The sequence below is a fragment of the Stenella coeruleoalba genome, assembly GCF_951394435.1.
Source record: "Stenella coeruleoalba genome assembly, chromosome: 9".
NCBI lineage: Eukaryota > Metazoa > Chordata > Mammalia > Artiodactyla > Delphinidae > Stenella > Stenella coeruleoalba.
In genome coordinates, this window is record NC_137155.1 from 11681364 (window position 1) to 11703460 (window position 22097).

The 22097-nt window shown below is 40.4% G+C and overlaps 1 long non-coding RNA gene across 4 annotated transcripts in view; it reads right to left on the bottom strand.

The window, feature by feature from the left end:
- Positions 1-513: 513 nt before the first annotated feature.
- LOC307192065 overlaps positions 514-22097 on the bottom strand; it is a 238336-nt gene continuing 216752 nt past the window's right edge. For 3 of the 4 annotated variants that reach the window (XR_013829953.1, XR_013829954.1, XR_013829955.1), the window contains exons 6-7: positions 20383-20459; positions 514-3005 (exon numbers count right to left, since the gene is read on the bottom strand). This is a non-coding gene — a long non-coding RNA (uncharacterized lncRNA). The remainder of the gene's footprint in view (positions 3006-20382; positions 20460-22097) is intronic. The other variant, XR_013829952.1, reaches the window with a different exon arrangement.

Consider the following 22097-nt stretch of genomic DNA (forward strand, 5'->3'; position numbering starts at 1 on the left):
GGCATTTCTTGGACATCTCACCTAAAGTAGCCACATGTGCACTCCCATCACATACTCACGTCCTTCTCTCCTCTCCTGCTTTGTTCTTCTCCCTAGTATGTTTCATCTTCTAACACACTTTACATTTTACTTTTTTTATCTTATTCATTTTCTCTCTCCCCTCTCTGAATGTAAGCTCCACCGGGGTAAGGAGTTTTATCTATTTGGGTGATTGTCTCATCCTAACACCTAGAATAATTCCTGGCACATAGGAGATATTCAAAATGTTTGTTGAATGAATGATATTTCTTGAATAAACTTCCTGTTTTGTGGTCTACGCACCAGCAATCCAGATCTACGAGTATTTCTATGGCATGCATGAAAAGCAGGTGGATTCATTACAAGAAGTTTTATAAGTAATGATGTAGGCGGGGGAGGGGAGGAGTAAACATTTTCTTCAGTGCTCCTCTGCCACATTTCCTAAATTAAATCACACTGCTTAAAATTCTTGTATTATGCTGTACTTCCTTTTTGCAGCTTTTATCACACTTATAATTTTAAAATATTTTTAGCTATTTTGAGGTTATTATCTGTTTTCCTAACAGGTTAGAAACATCAGGGGGTGGGGACCATGTTTGTTTCACTCAGAGACAGTGAATAAATAAATGGGCGCCTCTTTTCCAGCAGCCGTAAATAATGGGACAGGGAAATTTACCCTTAAGGCAGAAAAAAATCAGTTATTAAGTAAAATCTAAAAATAGCCTTTCTGCCTGAGACGTATTAGATCTTTGGCTTCTGAGAGAAATGGCAGAATTTTCTGCCTCCACGTTTTCCCCCCCAGATTGCTGGATTCCCACGTGCTAGGTCTTGCTTGGATGAAAAAGGAGGTAACTTTGCAAGACAGAGCCCCCTGCCCTAGTCGGCTGTTCTCTGGGGGGTTAAGAAACAAGATAATTACAAGAGTCTTTGCTTGTACTTTTACAAACCCTTTGGACTTTATTGAACAATATTTAAAAATCTGATTTAAGAACTAGTATCAGAAACTGATCTGAAATCAAAGCGAAGCAGAGTACCCTTGGCATGAGAATTAGATTTAATCCTTTGGAGGATGTTCTGCTGATCTTGGGGTGGGGGAGGACATTTTCTTTTCTAATTATTCAATTTTTGTTCTAAAAACAGTTTTCATCCTACTGTACTGAATGCCAGATGGTAGAAACGAAGAAGAAAGTATTTGTGAATAATCATGCAGCCTTTTGATCGCCAGCTTTCATAGTTATCAAGTCAACGTCTTGCTTTTCCTCCCCACCTAGAACAACATGGCGGATGTCTTGAGTGAGAGGGGAGTTGCTGGTGAACTCAGCTTTGGAAATCTCCCTCCTTTGTGGAAAGGCACCCAGTCCAGGACGGTCCCAAAGTTAAGTGCAGGATACTTTTCAGGTGGTTAAAAATGCAAAAGAGAGGAGCGGGGGTGCCTATGCAATTTTCTCAGCAAGGATTTGCCACAAACTCCTCAAGTACTTTTAGTTAGAGTGAATTATGCTGACATTTTCCTTTTTCACTGTTTTCATGAGTTTTGAATATTGAAACAGATTTTGCTGGGGATAATGGAAAGCAGACTTGGGAAACACTTTCTTTTTTTTTTTTTTGTAAATCTAGATCAGATCTAGCTTTTGATGTAGGGCTAACAATAGGAATATAATGAAGCAGGCAAGTGGGATTATACAAGTTGGTTTTGTTGATAGTATCTAAAAACATTTTCACTTCAAACCATTTCCTTAAATATAATATTTGCCTTTTAAAGTTCTGGCCTCTGCCAAATGTTTCCCAGTGAAAAGTTTGCCCGTTATTTACATTATGGTTGCATTTTGATTTTCTAGTCATTGGAAGAATGCTCCATGGACATCCATCATGAGGTGATCTTTGTTATTTCAACCACATATTGGAACAAATGAACAAGAATCACTACAATGATAGCCAGACCACAATGGAAAAGTGTCTTCAGTTTGCTTAAACCAAAGAAATGCACAGATTCAGAAAGATAGACCATGACAGGCCAGGTATTACTCCAAGCACTTTATATCTACCAGCTAGTTTAATTGGAGCAACAACCTTGTGAAGTGGGACTATTATTATTAATCCCATTTTAGAGATGAGGTAACTGAGGTCCAAGGATTAAGTAACTCATCTTGGGTTATATGGCCACCAGGAGGTAGAGCTGGATTTGAATCAGGTAGCCTCGGCCAGAGTTCATATCCCTGACTGTAAAAGGGAACAACAAAATCTGACTCCATGTTGGATCTGTTTCTTTTACTTTGACCTTTGCTTTCCATTGCTTTTGTTCTGGCTAGAGCTATACGCATCCATAATGGCCTGCCTCAGGGAATCCTGTCCCCTCTGCTTGAATGTTAAACTAAACCGCCTTTGTTCAGCTCACAGGGAGATGATCTGACCCGGCCCACCTGTGAATGGCTGCAGAATGGCCCACCTGTGAATGGCCATCCCCTCCCTGAGGCTGGCCAAAACCAGGAGATATTTTGCAGGACTTATGGCCGTTTTACTTTACTTCCTCACCTCCTCCCCTTCTCTGTTCTATAAAAGAAACTAGCATCCACACCCCAACAAGATGGTACTCTAGGACAGTAGTCCGCCACCTTCTCAGACTCCTGGCTTTCTGAATAAAGTTGCTATTTCTTGCTCAACACCTCATCTCCCGATTTATTGGCCTGTTGTGCGGCAAGCAGAGCAAGCTTGGACTTGGTAACGTGACCACTGCCCCATACCACTTCCTTGAGCGTATGACTAAAAATTTACATCAGAAAACCAGTTTTCTAAGAGGAATCATAAAAGATGGTGTGCTTTCCTTTCTTATAGGCTTCCTTAGATTTCTTACCTTGGAAACTTGATGACACTGGTAATCCTCTGTGGGAGCTGGGTGAGCACTTTAAATGTCTCTATCTTCTCTTTTATGAAGTCACTGCAATCATCATTTCTACGGTCCTGTCCAGCTGTGTGATTCCATTTCTTTGCTGTAATAAAGGGGACCAGAGTATGTTAGTGAGTGATGGACGAGGCAGGTGGGCATGGGATTAAGGGGGTGTATGAAGAAGAATACAGTTTTCAAAGAAGGAAGGAATCGAATTAAATAACTTATTAAAATGACCGTGAAAGCACACTGATGTCTCTTGCCAGCAGTGGGGCCTTCACAACTGACTCAAACTTCATCACTTGTAAGTTTTATGCCCTGTAGTTACTGATGGAGATTAGGTATTACACCCCCCAACCATTCACAAGTGGTTCAGATACATACAAATGGTTTGTTTTCACCTCATCAGACCTACACATGGTAGTAATTAGATGCTTCCAATTACAAGGAAATCCTGTTTGATGTCATCACCTAATGTTGTCCCCAAGATGGTCAGCAGAGGCTAATCTGCTTTCTATGGGAAACAAAGGTATCTTTATTCCCCATAGAAATGCAGACACCCACTCTCCTTGGGGACATTTAGAAATTCTTTTCATATGATTTATAGGATGAATAAATAACAATAACACAACAATTAGAACAATAACAGCACTATTTGGTGGGTGCCTGGTGGACATATAAATCGATACCATGATCCCAAAAGCCATACAATGATAAAATGGTGAATAATTTAGCATCAGTAGATGAAAAGAATGAGAATCACTACACTGGAAATGGCAGTAACAGGATTCAACCCCAGGACTATATGGCTTCCACCACATGACATACAACACAAATTCACTCCAGGAACACGTAACAAACTGCTAATTTAGGAAAACAAACTGCTATCATGTTTTTGGTTAGTACTGAGATTTTCATTCTCTGGTCCTCTCAACTTTTTTCTCCCTTCCCACTGTCACTGTTCATTTAAGAGCATTCCTAACTCCTGACCAGATTCTGCAACAATGGTCTCATTTTGGTCGTTCAGTGTGTCCTTGGACCAGTAGCATTAGGCCTTACCTGGGGGCTTACTAGAAATGTACTCTGCCCTTTAACAAGATCTCCAGATAATTCACATGCACTGTGATAATTCAAAAAATGCAAGGTTTGATTGGTTCCCCCAAAGGCTGACATTTAGTAGCACTCCTCAAGGTTAGCCTGATTCAGAATCTAGTCATTCAGTCTGATCCTTCAGTCTTTACTATTTCCCAGCATCAACTCATGCAGTCAGTGGATTGAGCCAATGCTTACGCGTCAGACTGCTTTTGCCTAAGTGGCTCTCTTCTTGCTGTTCCACCCTGCCCGATGTTCCCTTCTCCTCTCTGTCACCTAATCAAATCCTGCTCTTCAAGGACTGCTTGCTTCGTGATTTAAAAGGAATCCCAACACTGCATTTCTTCTGACATGTGTTGTCTATACTATATATGGTGGCTTGTGTTGGTTCTTATTCACGAGTGGCCTACCTTTTGCAAACTGTGCACCACAAATAAAATTACCAGTCCCCAAGACCAGAACACTTAAGGCCTAAAGCACAGAGAAGCACACGTTGAAAACCACTGGATGAATTTATCTCCATTTGTCCTTCTACTATTTACAGTCAAGAGAACTACCTAGGATTTTACCTTTGAAATCCTCACCCCTAGGAGTTTACATTCAAAAACCAGTCGCCCTAGAACTATTTGCCTATTTTGTATTGATGGCTATCCTGTAATGCCCTGTGCCTAGTGTTTTGTAGAAAGCCATCAAATTGGATGTGTGTTTTATGCAGTTGATGAGTGAAACAGAGAAAAGACTTAACTAAATAAATTTTGATTTTTGTTTTCCCCAAATCTTTGGCACTATTTCAAGTGAACAGGTCATAACTGAGGGTCAACAAGCAAGTAGAAGCAGATCTTGAAAAGTCAGAACATCTGGAAATGTGCATATGCATATATATAACTCATGTGCTTTGCTGTACACCTGAAACTAACAGCACAACACTGTAAATCAACTCTACTCTAATAAAGTATTTTTTAAAAAAAGAACATTGGAAGAGCAAAAATATGGATATCTACAATACACTGTCCTTCTCATGGAAAAAAAAATAAAGGAAGGGAGTAGAAGACAGGAGAGATTCAACTATGTTTATTATTTTTTATCATTTTAAGAAATTTAACATACTTTAGACACTTCAACTTATTTCACCAGTTGCTTGTTTACGAATTATAGCAACCAAATTCAAGTTCAGGAAAGGGTAGCGGTGAAGGATCAAGGAAATTGGTACTTTTGGTTTTCTTTGTTACACCATTTTCCGATTTTTCTCTGTTAAAAAAAAAAATTAAAAAGGCAGTTGAACACATGCCGATGAGGAAAGGGTTAACGCACACACAATTTTCTACTGTTTATAATTATTTAAGATTAATGTTTAATTCCCAATGAATCTCACAAGGCTGTTAACTGTAAAAGGTAAAAGCTCAAGTTCTGCCACTGAGTGAACGATTTCATGTCAAGTGGGTTCTCAAGTTTTTTCTACCAATCCAGAAATTCTAAAACCATAGTTTAGTTGTACTTATACATTTGGAATGCACTTGGCAGTGCGCAATAGGATATTCAATTCATCATGGCATCAAAGATATGGGAGTTGCTATTTCACAGGGCAAGACACTTGGAGGAAATTTGGTTCCAGAGTTGGGAAATTCAGAAGCTTGAGAATGTCAGCGTTCCAGGTTGGCTTCAAGGCAGGTCCCTTATTCTTTCTCTCTTGGTTTCATGATGGCTATAGCAGGTCCAGAAACCATGTCCTCTTAGTGTCCAAAGGCAGGAAGAGCCCAGTTCCTGTACCAGGTCACTGTTTAAGAGTGAAGAGAATGTTGCTAGAAAACTGTCCAGCAAAACACACTGGTCACTAGTAAGAGGGAAGGAATTGACATCATTGCTTAGCCTAATAAATACCAACTCCCCACCCCACTGCCACCTCTGCCCAGCCTGGGAAGGAGACCTCCGGAACTGATGGCTGCCCAATTTCAGAATAGAACTGAGATTCAATGAGGAAGGAAGAATGCGGACTACTGGGTTGGCAATCAGCATAGCCTGCCTCAGATATCACTGGGGAAATGAAACTTTATAGTTACATGACAAAAAATATTCACACAAAAATCTCTCAAGAGCTCGTACTGGAAAGCACATTGACGATCTGGGATGATCTGTGCGAATGAACTGAGGGGCACATGTATTAAATTACCCCTAAAGTATACATGGGTTTAGATTGTGGGCGGGGGATGTTCTTGGGAAAACATGTTCTGAGTTTTACCAAACCCAAAGTTTTGGGGGAAAAAATAGCCTCCGACAATTGACAACCAAAAAACATAGTGAGAGTCATCCATCGGGAATTCAATCCTAATTATGGTTTGTTGGAAGTTCTGAAACCCTGGGGGATGGTCCCTGATGAGCTGGTGCCTCTGACCACCTACAGCTTACTGAGGTGGGAGCAACCTGCAGCAAAGCTCAGGCAGGGAAAGGCCAAGCTCACTGAGTGCAAGCTGATTAATTAATTCATCCACGGATCTATTCCTCCATACCACAAGGATTTTTTTTTTTTCTCTCCTAATAGGCAGCAAGTACTGTATTGTGTTCTAGGAAGTCAAAGAGAAAAAGACAAGAGCCCTTGTCCTTGAGAAGTCTGTGTCTCATGGAGAAAAACAGTCAACTCTAAGTGATAGGTAATGGTCATATTGCAGCATCTCCATGTGTAATGGAAGCTGAGAAGGGTGTCTGCTTGTCCCTACCTGCTGGTTTCAAGTCTACTCTTCCTTCCCAGGGTATTTAAAACTACAATTCAAATATATGAGATGGGATAAAACCCCAAACACAGGTTTCCAAAGCATTTTTCTCCTTTACTATTTGAACCCACATGTATGTGAAAGGAAATTTAATCCATATGTTTCTGAATCATTCATACTTAAATCATCATAATTCGTTTTGTAAGAGCTGTTAAGGTCCAAGAAGGCTTTGGGGCGTTTTGTCAACAGGAAGTTGATTGAACTAAGAGAAAATGACCTCCGATAGCAAAGAAGTCAGTGAAGGCCCAATACGATGAATCCATGAAATTCAAATGGCCTGTGAGCTTGGCAGGTCTTGCCCCAAACTCAAACATGGTGACTCTGGTGCAATCATGGGCTTCTTTCCCAGGTTGTGTCCCTTCATCAAAACTCCTGCCGGGAGGTATTTGGATTATACGTGCCCCAATTACATCTTCTTTGTGTGCTCATGTGATGCAATAATCCAAAGGCCAAGGGAACCCAAATGTTGGTTCGATCCTGAACCGTCAGGCCTTTTTGAAAATTGGAAAACTGGTCTTTCCCCGCTTGTAAATGCTACCCTTAATGCCCCTAAACAACTGTTACAAAGTTTTCTTTGAGATTTAACTAAGATTCCTGGGGATTTAAGATACTGGCTGCCAGATTGTTAAAATGCATTAATGTTTATAGTGATTATGATTAAGAGAACTAATAATAAATACTCCCGTAGACCTGGAACAGAGCTCAAATCCTACTGTTTCAAAAGAAAGACTCAGTGTAAAGCCATAGCTCTCTGGAAATCTGCACACAGGAAAATCTGAGACCCGTCTAGAGCCACACACAGGACTGCAGCTAAATGCCAGAAGCAGGCTAAGCAAATTCTCTGGAGACCTCTTGCAATGCTTTAGAAAATGAAAAAAGAAAAAATGGCTATCTTCATTGCACCTTTTGATTGCTACCCATTTGCATAGGCTGCCTGTGTAAAAAGAATGCATTTCTGATTGCATCAAGCACAAACCAAAGAAAGAGTTGCAGCCAGAAGTCTCTCCGAAGCGCTACACAATTAGTTCCTAATGTGCTGTTGTGACGTGAAAGGCTGAATGGTAGCCAATCTCATCAGTCTATGGATGGTCCCACTTCAATGGTGAAAGCATCTTGCTGGTGAATGAGGCTAAGGTCAGAGATCTGATTCACTGCAGGCCCATTAGCTCTCCAGAACCCCACAGGTCACGACCAGGATGGGGTCACACCCCCAAATGGGGTCACCGGTCCCGAGGAGGCACGTTCTTCCTGTTGCTCTTCTGGCAAAGCCGCTCCTCGTAGGTTTGCTCTAATCTTGAGCCTGTGGCACTGCTGGTGCGTGCAAGGGACAGCCTGATCTCCGCTCTGGTTCCAAAGTTTCTCTGTCCCTCTTGAATCTTATGGCGCCTATTAATCCGCTACAGAAGCAACGACACAGGCTGCTGACTGCTTTGCTCCCAGCAGGAAAAAAGAAAATGTTTTCACACCTTCTGATAGTAATCTTAATACTCAGGTACCATTCAGGGTATCATTTTCCTTTCATGATCACAGAAGAGGTTTTCACTGTAAAATATATCTCATCAGAGAAGATGATAAGGAGAGTGAAAATTACGTGAAAAGAAGAAAATATACTTTTCAGAGTCAACAGGGTAAAAATCAAACTTAATCTAAAGAAACTCTTTTTGCTTAAAAAAAACCTGAGAAACGGATGAGCTTTGAAAGCTATTCTAATCTCGGGGGTATTGTGCGTGCCTTTTACAGGACAAAGTAACCTGTACCTCATGCATAATACCAGGGACTAGTAAGTGTTTACAAACTGTGCTGGATTGTTTAATCCAAAACGTTTCCCTCCTGCCTTAGGATTGTGTGTCTACATGAAGTTTAAAGGGCTTTTAAAGATAAGGAAGGCCAGCAAGCACTGGGGAGCCAATGGGGTGCCTTTTTGCTTGTTAACTTGATATGGACTGATGTACTGATAGCCAATCCAGGGCTGGAAAAGTGATGAAAGAAACTGCAGCAGAGAGAAAGTGTTAGTGCAATCCCCAGAAAAGATGATGGGCTCAAGCCAAAGGGTGAGACACAAAGAACAGGGAGAGAAAAAGAGCCTACTTTATAGTTTTATAATTTATCCACCACTTCTAAACAATTTTTTAGAGTGACAACCGGTCACTGGATTTGGAGTTAGAGGATTCCACTGGAGGTCTGAGGGACAAGTCTCCTACCTTCTCTGATTGCCACTTACTTGTTTGAGAGTCATTCACAGCTCACTAAGTGGCAGGAGAGCCACCTGCTTTTGGATAAGATTTCTTCACACATCCTTTTATTGTATTTGCCCCCTAAACTGATAGAATATTTTTACTTTTATTTTCAACAACTTTATGGTGGTATAATTGACATGTAATAAATTACTCACATTTAAAGTATTAATTCGGTAAGTTTCGACATTTGTATACACCTATGAAAACTCCACTGCTATTAAGAAAATGAACACACCAATCACCCCCAAAATGTCTCATGCTCCTTTAGTAATCTCTTCTTCCTGCCCCTTCTCATCACCTCTTCCCCCAGGCTACTGATCTGGTTTCCATCACTATAGATTAGTTTGCATTTTCTAGAACTGTACAGAATTGGAATTATATGGTATAGCCTACTTATTTTCTTTGGTATGGCATCTTTCAGTGGGCGTCATTATTCTGAGATTCATCCATGCTGTTGTGTGTCAGTAGTTGGTTCCTTTGTAGTGCCCAGTCGTATTCCATTGTATGGACAGACCACCCTTTGTTTATCTATTCACTTGTTAATTAACATTTGGGTTTCCAAGTTTGTTCTATTTCATAGAAAGCTTCTATAAGCATTCAGGTACAAGTGCTTCATTTCTCTTGGGTAAATACCTAAGAGTGGAATGGCTTGATCATGTGGTGGGTATATGTTTAACTTTTTTTAAGAAATTGCTGAACTGTTTTCTAATGTGGTTGTACTATTTTACATTCCCACCTGCAGGATATGAAAGTTCCAGGTGCTCCATAACGTCACACTTTGGTATAAGCAGTTTTAAAATAATAGTCATTTTGATTTCATTTGCATTTCCCCAGGGTTTAATGATGTTGAACATTTTTTATTTGTTTATTTGCATCCACATATCTTCTTTGATGAAATATCAAAATTTTTGCTCACTTTTTTGGAGGGGGATTATTTGTTTTCTCAGCAGTGAGTTTTGAAAGTTTTTAAAAAATATATTCTGGATATAAGTCCTTTATCAGATAAATGATTTGTAAATATTTTCTCCTAGTCTGTGGCTTGCCTTTTCACTTGCTTAACAATGCCTTTGGCAGAGCAAAAAATTTTAATTTTGATGAAGTCTAATTTGTCAGTTTGTTCTTTAATGAATAGTGATTTGGGGCACTGTATCTAAGAAACCCAAGGTCACAGAGATTTTCTGCTGTTTCTTCTAGAAGTTTTATGGTTTTGTGTTTTACATTTGTGTCTATAATCCAGTTTGAGTATATTGTTGTATGTGATGGGTGGGGGGGACTGAAGTTTTTTAAAAAATGATATCTATAAGCAGGTGGAGTTAACCAGATGAATGAAGAGATATATAGTCAGAAAAAAAAAAAGAGAGAGAATTTTAGCCATATTGCGATAAGGTTGAAAACAAAAGAGGAAGTAATCTACATGATGCTCAGAATGGTAAAATCACATGTGGTGTTTGTTGCTTTCTTCCACTGAATCTACCTAATGTACATGCTTTTGAAGTGGCTTTGGGATTTATGAGTTTTTTAATTAATTGCATATAATTTGTAAAGTAAGTCAAGGACAGGTAATGGCAATGATGAACAATTCGGCAACTCAGAGAAGTGTTGGCTCCCACTGAATCAGAGAGTGGGCAACAAAAGAAGCCATGGAAATTCTGGGAGGAGAGGTTATACCAAAACAAGAAAAAAGAAAGAAAAAGAAAGGGCCATGTCGGGGAGTGAGAGTGTCCAAAGCCTGGGACAAGCCATCCCTTGACGATTGTACTTGTAGCTTTGGCTGCTGAGTCACCATCAAAGGGACTGACCCAGGCTTGCAGAAGGTGAGATTTGAAAGAACAAAAGAGGCTGTTGGGAACCAATAAGAGGTTCCTTACCAGGCAAGATAATCCCTCTCCTGCCCACCTTTCCCATGGCTCTTGGAACCTGGCATGAAGACAGAGCCACAGCTTGGCTACAACTAACCAACAAGCAAAATAAGCCAATATGGACTGATTAATATTAACTACTACAAGGCATGTGACAGGTGCTATATTTGCTCTCCTGACTGAAAATCTCCCAAAATTCACCCCCATGCTCTCTATCACTCCTACAACAGGGTAATGATGTTGCTGTAGTTTTTAGCTTCAGAACAAAAGATGATTATTCATTTCTTGGGTGGCACATAGGAAAATATAAGAGAGCACAGGAAAAAGGCCTCAGGCTGAATCAACCTGGTCCCCTCTCCCTTGTCCTTACCCTGTTCCTGAGACAAGGGTTGCTATGGGACCTACTTGTAGACCTTGGGGGAAACTATGTTCATTCTAAAGGTGAGGGGTGTGTGTGTGTGTGTGTGTGTGTGAATATAGAAGGGCATGAGGATGGCTAACACAAGATAAATTGATCATAGCTAAAAATCTCTTGTGATAAATCTTGCCTTTTTGGCAAGCATAATTACATAGGTCATTTCTACCAGTAATGGAAAGTCACCAACATTTACTGAGGACATAAATACCCTAGTATTTTCCTAGGCCTTTTATTTATGTCATCTCAGTTATTCTTCATAGTAGCCTGAGAGTCAGGTAATATTAACATTCTCATTTTACAGTGAAAATCACAGAAACTCCAAGCAACTAAATAACTCAATCAACATCACATACTGAAATTGACAAGAGACACTTGAATCCAAGGTCACCTGACTCCAGAGCCCTGGCTTTCAAATGTAAGTACTACTTTCCATAGCCCAATGCAGGTCAAATTCTGCAAAAACTCACACTGCAGGACATTTAAACTATTTCAGAGTAATGGAATTAAATTTCTTTTTAAAGTTATTCAGACTATTTTTTGACGATGGGAAACATATTCATTACACAAAAGTTTACCTATATTATTTCTTTCTGTAAGGGTTAACATTTGTTCATAAAAGAAATAAAAAGCCAAAGAGAAAAATCCAAAAGATTCTTTCTGAAATCTACCATTTAATGATCCAAAAAAATAATAAGACAGAGCAAAATCATGGTTGGACCTAAGGGGCTTTACATCTGAACTTGAGAATTCAATTGATCAGTTGTGGGTTAATGAATTAAAATTAAAATTTTGTGTGTGTGTCCAGGTTACTGGAAAGGACACGGAAGTAGGAACCAAGAGACCAGGGTTCCATTTCTGCCCCTACCCTGAACGCTGTAAACTTCTTATAGGTCACTCGTCATCTCTGCAATCCTGTTTCCCATCTGTACAATGAGGGTTGGAACTCCATAAGCCTTAGGACCCCTTCCAGCTTGGACATTCTGTGACAAGGGACAGGCTCTTGTTACGGTTACCATTCCTGGTTTATCAGTTGATATCTTTGCAGGAGAAAGAGCAGATTTTTCACATCCTTCCCCAAATCCACCACTTCCAACAATCTAAGGTCAAATTTAAACTCTAAAGAAAGTAAAGAGCTCTACCTGGAGGGCTCATTTGTCCCCATCAATGAGTGTCTGGGTTCCCAGGTTTCTCAGCTGACATTTCCGGGATATGTGCCTTTGCCTCTTTGCAGCAACACTCGTTTGCACACATGGAGAAGTCTGGGGAAGATGGGTGGCTGCTGAGACGCCTGGCTGGGCTATGATCTGGAGGCAGTGGTCCATGATTAGCTCTTTGCTGGCCAAACAGAATTTAAGGATCGAACAGCTTTGCAGCAGGCACGGTTCATCTTTCATGGTTCGTCTGACATCTTTGTTTAGCAATGGCATATTCACTTCTTTGGGGCATTGCATCAAAAGAGTTTTGTGATCTTGTTTTTATGTCTCTCTCTGCCATTTCAATTGTGATTTGATTAGAAAGGCAATTTTGAGCAACAGCAACCTACATAAGGAAACTGGAAGGCCAGCCCGGACTCAGCAGTGTGCCCCAGTGATGATGGTACCACTTGCCTTCCTCATTCCCTAAGCACAGGCGAGGTACAAAGATATTAACCTTCATATCTCCCTCCGCACCGGCTGTGTGCTTTCCTTGTGAACAAGATCTGGACCAGTTGGATGCGTACGCCTATGTCTGACGGAGGAGTCGAGAGAAAAAAGATACACTGGGAATTAAGCAACATGACATTTACGTAACAACCGTTTACAGTTTGGGGGGATCTAGAACAATGGAGAGAATTCTCAGCCCAGGGCTGAGGTTTCCAGTGCAGGATTCCCAGGACCATTCATGAGAATCGTGTGGCTGAGCCCTGCCACATCTGCTGAGAACTTAGCTCGAAGTGGTCTCATTATGCTAACTCGGGTGAGTTCACAAACAGTGGCTTGAGCTGGCACGCTCTTTTCCGGTGCCACAGGCTTGTCCATCCCCTTTTCGTCCATTGCATTGCAGCATATGCAGCTTTCCTTCTATCTTGCTTTACTTCCTGCTGATTATTCTGGGCTACAAGTGGGAAGGGCAAAGGGCAGACGAAGAAAATAAGTTCACGATGAGTATCAGCTTTATCAGACCCACTGCCCTGGTATGATGTTGTCTTGCATGGGAAGACCCATTTAAATGGGATTTTATGGTATTAAAGATATAAATTGCTATCATTTTCAGCATCTGAACTAGATTTGTCATGAGAACATAGCCCCTGTCGGAGAGTTCCTCGTAAGCAGGTATTAAGGAGAGTCCGAGGGTGTGATTTCACACGCTAGATAAACCACACTGTCTACACGCCAGGGATGGAGCACTGAATCACTCTCCTTGCCCTCCTCTGCCAGGCCAGAGAGGCCCATAGGATGGTGCGATGAGATGGCTTATCTTTGTACCATGTGCTTTGGAAACAAAGAGCACCATTTAGCTCTTTCTCCTGCCCTTGAAGTCTGTATCTCTCATCGTTCTGATGCCTCAAGTTGCACTTCTCATGTGGGTACACCCAGCCCAGCAACAATGGGAAAGGCCCTGTTCAATAGCACACCAGGTTTCAGAGAATTTAATCGCATCACAAACGCTGGAAGCTGGCTCAAAAAGTAGAAAATGCCTTCTCAGGATCTGAAGAGCTTTTCTTTTCTCCATCAAGTTCACCTCAGTTTTCAGAAGTTATAGCCAAGGTTTTTCTTTGGCTTGGTTTTGTTTGGTGCATAAGTGAGGGCAATCATCAGACAACTCATTATTCAAATGCCAACATGCTCAGTGATAGAGACCTTATTTGATTTGTTTCAAAACATCCCTTCAGTTGGGAGGCATGAAATTCAGCAGAGCAGCGAAAAATCCACTTGCTCCTTTCTTTTTCCCTTAAAAAACGTCTTGACTTCGTGATCTAGCTCACAAAATGAAAAAGAACAACACATGTGGGAAAGATGCAAGGTTCTGAAAAGGAATCCAAGATAAGCCAGAACCTAAAAGAAAACCTTTTCAAGAGCCCAAGAGACACAGTGATGCTTATCAGACTCACTTGGTGAATTGAGTTTCCAGAGGAAAGTGTCGGATCCAAGAACCGCATCTCCAACTTTCTGAGCGAAAAGAAGGTGGCTCTAAATTTCCAACTGCTGGTTCACAGTATTAAAAAAATTAAAAAAAATATTCCCAATAAGTGGATCTGCTAAACTTTTAGCAGCAGAGGTCCTTTTTTTTTTTCCTTCCAAGACCTACAAGAGGCTACTTTCAAATTTAGTTTCTTAATTTGTGTTTTACTGCAGTGGGAGAGAATTGAATGTTGAAAATGGATACTCAAGACATTTTGGACACAAGAATATGTGGGTATTCTCATTTTTCAATTTGATGATTTGTAATAGTTTAGATTATCTGCCAGAGTTACCATGTTCTTTAAAAATAAATACCACGTCTGGTTGGTATATATTGATCCCTGGGAGACTTAAGTCTGATTGATATCAGCCTCCTAACTGGTCAGTTGTCTGTTGTCTCTTCGTCCTGTTTCATCCCTCATGTTGTGTCTGTAGTCACTTTTCTATAATAAAAATCCTAATGACATTGCTTTTCTGAATAGTGATCCTCACTATTCCTTCTCCCTGAACAGTTCCTAGTGTAGCAGACAGCCATGTTCATGGTCAGGTCTGTCCCCATGGCTCTCCTTGGCCTCCTACTCTGAAGATGTGGATTCTTTCATGCTCCCTGAAAACACCATCCCACATACACCTTTACATGTGTTTTTCCCTCTGATCAAAACAGCCATCCTTGATATGGCACCTGGAAATATGCCTTCTCTCCTTCAAACTCAGCTCAAAGGCCATTTCCTTCATGAACCTTTCTTGATTCCTCGAGCAGATTTAGCCACTCCGTCCTCTAGATTGTAGAGAGGTTACTGTTTTTAATATAAATTTTTGCTATCTGTTTGCTTTTCTAACTTTTTTCCTTTTGGACTATAAGCTCTTCAATTTAGGGGACTGTGATCTCACCTGGTATCTCTGGCCTGGCACATAGTAGGTGCTCAGTAAGTCTTTGTTGAAATGGCTAGGGAATGAATGACCGTCAGTCTTTTGGAATCCTGGCTATGGAGGGCAGAATCAACTCTATCATGCTTTTGACACTACATCTCTGCTTTGACATACTCTTGTACGTCATGATTTTTAAAGGCTTTTTATAGGCATGTTACAACTCTGTCTTCATTTTCGCCTCAGTGGGTCAGGACCATTTTCTGAAGTGAAGGGAAGGGGGCATTTAACTGATATCCTTGCTGACTCTGGACCTAGCAGCTGTTAATATCTTATTAATGACTAGTGGAATGGACCCTGGTACAAGAATATGCAAAAAGGGTTGTTCTCTGCCAGGTTTTGGAAAAACAAGACCATTGGAACGTGGGCCCTCCACACTGTTTGAAACACAAGAGATAAACATTTTTTTTTTCACTGATGAATGAACTGAGAAGCATTGACATAGACTGATACCTTGCAGAATTCTTTATGAATTTGTACTAAGGTGTCTTTTAAAGACACAAGCTACCTACCTGGCCTCAGCAGGGAGTACGACTTTTGAGAATCCAACGTGTTTGGTGTCACAGGCGATGGAGGCCACCTTGCCGTGCACGCCCGCCATAGCTACGTACTTCCTGCAAGTCACAGCCTGGGCTGTGCTGCTGGTCTTTTCGTTTCCCCTTCAGCAAAATGATGAGAACAACTTGGAGCATATGGAAGCATTTCCACACTGCAAGTTGTTCTGAGGGGGAAAAAGCGTGATTTGCAAATTCTGTTGAACGAAAGAGGCATTAGCAAATGCTACTACGATGTTCAAACGCATCCTTGTATGTCAGAAGTGTCCTGCAGATGTTTTGTTTTGTTTTTTTCTTCAACTCCTCCATGGCTGCCACTGAGAAGGATGAAAAAGTACAAGAAGCTCGTCCCCCTAGTCATGGCTGCAGACAGCGAGAAAGACCCTCTTCGGTGGCTGCTTCTGTAGGCTCAGCTTCATCATCAAGGGGTGCTTAATTATCCTCAAATAACCACATGTTGCAAGCAGCTGGATACCAGAAAAAAGGCTGCAAGAACACAGTCGTAGACAAGATAATACCTGAAGATCAGGACAAAACAAACAACTTCTTGCGAGCGTCTCCATGCCCTTGGCTTGTCTTTGTCATGGCTGACAAGGAACATTTCTATTCTGAGGCAAGGATTCCCCAGGGGAGGTTTGGAGTGGGTCTATTTGAGTGTTTGAACATGAATGGGTGGTGATATGGGTAAAGGGAAGAATAAAGACAGCACCACTGTAAATGCCAGATTGATGGTTAGACAGAAGAATAGAATGACACTATTTCCCAAGAACGGATTCTTAACTCATTTCTTAATAGAACGAATAGGATAGGGAAAATCTATTACAGGGAATATCAGTCCATCAACAGAAGATGGAGAGCAGGAAAAAAAAAAATCTGCAATTGTTTACTGATGGTGGGATAGAATTAGTCACCTAGCAGTGGACAGAGGGCCTCACTTTGTAGTAAGGCAATGGAATCTTCTCCAGGATATTAAAAGGGCTTGTTTCCCAACAGATCTACAGAAGAAGAAAAAAGTTCTCCAAAATAAATGAAATTTACTCTTGCAACAGCTGTTTCCTTTTTGAAGCAAGAAGAATATAGTGTAAAGTAAAAATGGATAAAACTGCATCTATCACCCTGTAGGAGACATTCTTTATGAATCACCTTAATAAAACAAAGGGAACATTTTGCCTGCGTGTTTGGTTGTTTTAGACTTAAACAATATTTGAATTTCTGAGTGAAGAAGACACTGAAACAGAAGAGTATATTAATAACTGGCAAGAAATTTGCTGTGAGTTATCACATGCTGCTAAATAGATTCAAAAGCAGATAAAGAGAGATAACGTTTTCCATTTTGAAAAAAGCTGATTGCAGAGTATGCAGTACAGTTAAAGCCTGCATAGGAGAAATCATTTCTATGTTACAAGAAGGAGCGCATCCCCAGGAGTGGAATGTAACTCGGTCTGGAGTTTTCCTGGTCTCTGACTACAGGTGCTGGACTAGGAGTTTATATGGATTATCTGGACATTTATGTGGCTATTAATTCTGTTTTTATTTTTAAAATTTTATTTATTTATATTTTTAGGCCACACCATGTGGCATGTGGGATCTTATTTCCCCGACCAGGGATCGAACCCATGCCCCCTGCATTGGTAGCGTGGATTCTTAACCACTGGACCACCAGGGAAGTCCCTGGATATTGATTCTCACAACAACCCTACAAGATAGTCCTGTTGAGTGATATTTGATAGTTGAGGAAACTGTAGCTTAGGGAGATTAAATCACAGAACCGCGAGGTAAACTGGAGCAGAAGTCCAGACCCCCCTCTCTTGATCAACCAGTGGTAACCATCACAGGGCACTCCTGCTTCTTCCCAGTTTAGGGTTATTTCTCACAACAGATTAAAAAACATTGTCTTCATCTGCAAATATTTACACCTAATTTAAAAATAAGCTAACAGATTGCATGGGTTCTGGTACCGATTCCAACATGGGGGGTGGTTTCCTCACAACTCCACCAAGCAGCTCTTGGACACCAGCTGAGTGTCCAAGAATTCAACTCAATTCTGACACTATTCGCCCAGAGGCAGCATCAGATTCCACAGGTTAAGGGCTTGGCCCTATGCGACTGTCCCCCCATCTATTTCAGACACCAGCTGCAAGTCCAGGTTGTGGCCTGTGCCTCTGGCCAACCAGCTACGGACTGGAGGCTCCCACGACCTCCCGCTTGGGTTGGATTAATTTGCTAGAGCAGCTCACAAAGCTCAGAGAAACATTTGACTCACTAGATTATCAGTTTATTATAAAAGGATGTAATTCGGGAACAGCCAGATAGAAGAGATGCACAGGGCAAAGCACAGGGAAAGGTCATGGAGCTTCCATGCCCTCTCCAGGCACCCACTCTCCCCATGAAATCCCAACCCTCTAATCGCACTGCTGGGCTCCACTGGCAACTAGCCCCCATCCTCGAGGGGGTCCAAAAGTCACCTAATTAACATAGCCACAGACGCCTTTACCCCTCTCATCACTGAGGAAATTCTAAGAGTTTTAGGAGCTCTGTGTCAGAAATAGGAATGAAGACCAAATATATATTTCTTATTATAACTCACAATATCACACATATCAAAGAGAATTAATATCTAAATGAACTCTGGCTTATGGAAGTTCACGATGTTTCTACAAATAAAATGGTAACGATGGCTTAGCAAGTGAGACTCAAAGTTCCACCTGTCCGAAGCGTCACCAAGGCTAATTCTTTGTTTCTTTTCCTTTCCCCTCAGATTCTTCCTGAAATCCGCTGCCTTCTATATCTGCTTGATGCAGTAAAGAGCACTAAAACCAAAAAACAAAGTAACTTTCCTTGTGTTACTAATAATATGGATGGTTTCATTCCCTTCATTCTATGTCTGTTTCCCATAAATTGGCTTAGGAGAAATGAATTTAGCAGGAGGAATGTCCATTGGTAAAACAATTTAAAACATATAAAAGCAAATTCAATGAGTACATTTTAAAATACCTTCTGAATTTCAAAAAAAAAGCTTTCAGATTTTAAATATAACAAATGACCGTTTATGAACTAAGTCGTGTCAGATACACTTGGTTTTCCTAAAATAAAGGACTGAGTTCAAGTTTACAAAACTCCTCATTTCATTTTTTAATATCCTCTTACCCTTGTGTAATTTCAAAATATCTATAAATTTTTAAATCTTTCATTAAGGTCTGATGATTTCATGTCTAGCATATCATGTTAGACATGTTTTTTAATTTTTATTTTATACTGGAGCATAGCTGATTAACAATGTTATGTTAGTTTCAGGTGTACAGCAAAGGCATTCTCCACTTTATTCTCCTTCTCAAGGCTAGATGTTACCATAATGGTTAAGAATTTTCTTTCAATTCTCTGGAATATAAATTCTGATCCTCCTTTGTCTAGCTCTATCAATGAATTCAAGTCTCAATGAATCTGCACCCGAATCAGAAATCCCAAACCTCCTTTCCAAAATTATTTCAACAGGCTCCCTAATGGCAAATTTTAATTTACACAAAACTGGTATCCTGATGGCTGCCCACTTAGCCCATGCCTATGCATTCTTTTTGGAGTGTTTTTCAATGTTGTGGCTCCTAAGATACACGTTTTTTCCCCTTCTTTCTGCAAATTACACTGATTCTGTAATGCCCAAGAAAAGTCTGCCTTTTCCTGGAAAACATTTAAACAATTCTGACTCATTTTCGTCTTTCCTCTTCCTGAATTCCTACAGGACTCCAATGGTTGATTGGCATACCAGAAGGCAAATCTTCACAGACTCACGTTAACTGACAGCTCCATCTCTCGCCCTAAGGACAGTTATTGGGGTTTCTCTCTCCCCACCTCTTTTGTCTTCACTTCACACTAGGATTTCATGGCCAGGAGTTTAGTTACTTTACCGATCTTTTGTGAACTATAAGTGGGTTCAAAACGGTCCTCCCCAGGATGTGCTACTTTGGCATGTGGATTATTTTGAGCTAAAAGCAATGGAGATTCTGTGGACTCAAGAGAACAAATGCCCGTCTCTTAACTACCTAGAAGAATTTAAACTGGGGATTTTTCCTAGAAAAGGAGCTATTACCAGAGATAAATTTTATCTAAGTGGCCCCATCTATATGGCAGGGCAAGCATCTAATTACCAACCATCTGCTTTTCTTATCATCCTGTGAATGACCCTCCTATCTTTTAAGTCCCAGGCCCCTTTCCCATTCTTTAGCTCAGTATGGCATATAGACTTCATTTTACCTTTGTATCTTTGAATCTCTCATGTATGTGGGGTTCTCATATGGTTTTCTCCTGTTAATCTGTCTCATATCAATCTAATTCTTAGACCAGCCAGAAGAACGTAGAAGGGTAGAGGAACATTTTCTTTCCCACGCAGGACATGTTAATATCACATATTTTGGTAGTAACAATACACCAATTTGTAGCAGTTTCGTGTCGATTCACCCGTGCCAGACATACCATCTCAAAGGTCCTTGAAGGCTGAGGCTTCCTTTGATGTTCCCCGAGAAGGACATGCTGGTTGAGTGAGAACCATGCTGTAAGAGAGAGAAAGAGCCGTATTGTCTTTGAGGTCAACGTCTGATGGCTCTAAAGCGGGCACAGCTTTTTTTGTTATTGTTTTTTTGTTATCCGTTCTTTTGTTATTGTTGTTATTTGCTTTTCGTTGTTTTCATTTCTTTTTTTTTTTTTTTGACTTTCAGAATCTGGGAGAAATCATTCATCCATATCTCTGCTTTTTAAAATAATAGTAAAGGTGATATAGTTGAGCAGAGTGATATATTTACATATATATATATATCTATAAATCCTGTGGGACTGCACTTTTGTCACAATGTGGAAAACCATCTAGATCAAAATAAGGAAGGATAATATAAATAAAATTCTGTATTGTTTTCAATGTGGTTATTTACTATTTAATAGCTTTGAAGGCTTTAGTCTCTCAATATTCAACAGATATGTATTAAGCACTTATGTGTACCATGCAGTTTTCTACACACGTGGGGTAGAAAAGTGAAGAGACACATGACAAATCCCTTTTCTCATGGAGTTTACCTTCTAGGGAGGGGAGTTACACAACAAACAAGGTAGATAATTAAAGTGCAGAGCACATCTGATGGTGGTAAGTGCTGCAGACAAGAAGTAGGGGGATGATGTTGAGGAAAGACAGTTGCAGTTTTAAGGAGGATGTTTGGGAAAGACCCTATTGAGAAGGTAATGTTTAATGAAGGTCCAAAATGGATGAAGAAGCAAAATCAGTTTATCTCGGAGAAACGAGCATTTTGGTAGAAGGGCAAAATAAGTGCAAAGACTGTGATGCAGGTGTCTGCCTACAGTAAGCAAGGAATCACAACGAGACCTGCGTGGCTGGGGTGGAAGTAGTGACAGAGAGACCAATATGGAAGGAAACATAAAGTTAGAAGGACCAGAAGGTGTAGAGCCTCCTAAGCCACTATAAGGTCTTCAGCTTTCCCCTGAAAGAGTTGATAACCCACTAGAGGATTTTCGGTAGAGGAAAGATAATCGGGCTTAGGTCTTATCAACAGCAATTGTCTGGTTACTGTATTTAGAATGTTAAATAAAAATTAAATTAAAAAGTTAAGATTTAGAATTTTAAAGGCTACACTGGGTAAAGCAGTTAAAGGCTTTGGGCTGGAAGACCTAGTGTAAGGGATTGAGGAATAAATATAAAGAGTAGTCAGTAACTTGTGTCTTACACACTTGAATCTTACAAATGAGCATTCTCCTCTATCCATTCATCTCGAAATGTCATTCTGCGGTTGGTTACAGACAGTTGGGGGTACAGAGTCTAAATAGTATGTATCTCAGTTTCATCAAACTTCTGATGTCAACATTCCACTTTCAGATGTAAATTTGGGAATGAGTATGTTGAAGATTAACATTTAAAATGAAAAGGAAGTAATGATTTTTATCCCAGCACGTGGTGGGAGGTATTACTACAAAATAACTGGAGATCTGATGTATCGATAGTTGTTAACTTTATTAGTGATAGATTTTTAAAAACCATTTTTGTTTCATGGACTACACTTTAATTAGATTAGGCCAAGCATTTCTCTTTAATAAATGAACGAATTCTTTGAGAAGAAGCCAATGGGGGTAGAATCTCACCAGTCCAGAATTTCTAAGGAGGAGGTTTTGGCAAAATCATTGTTAAT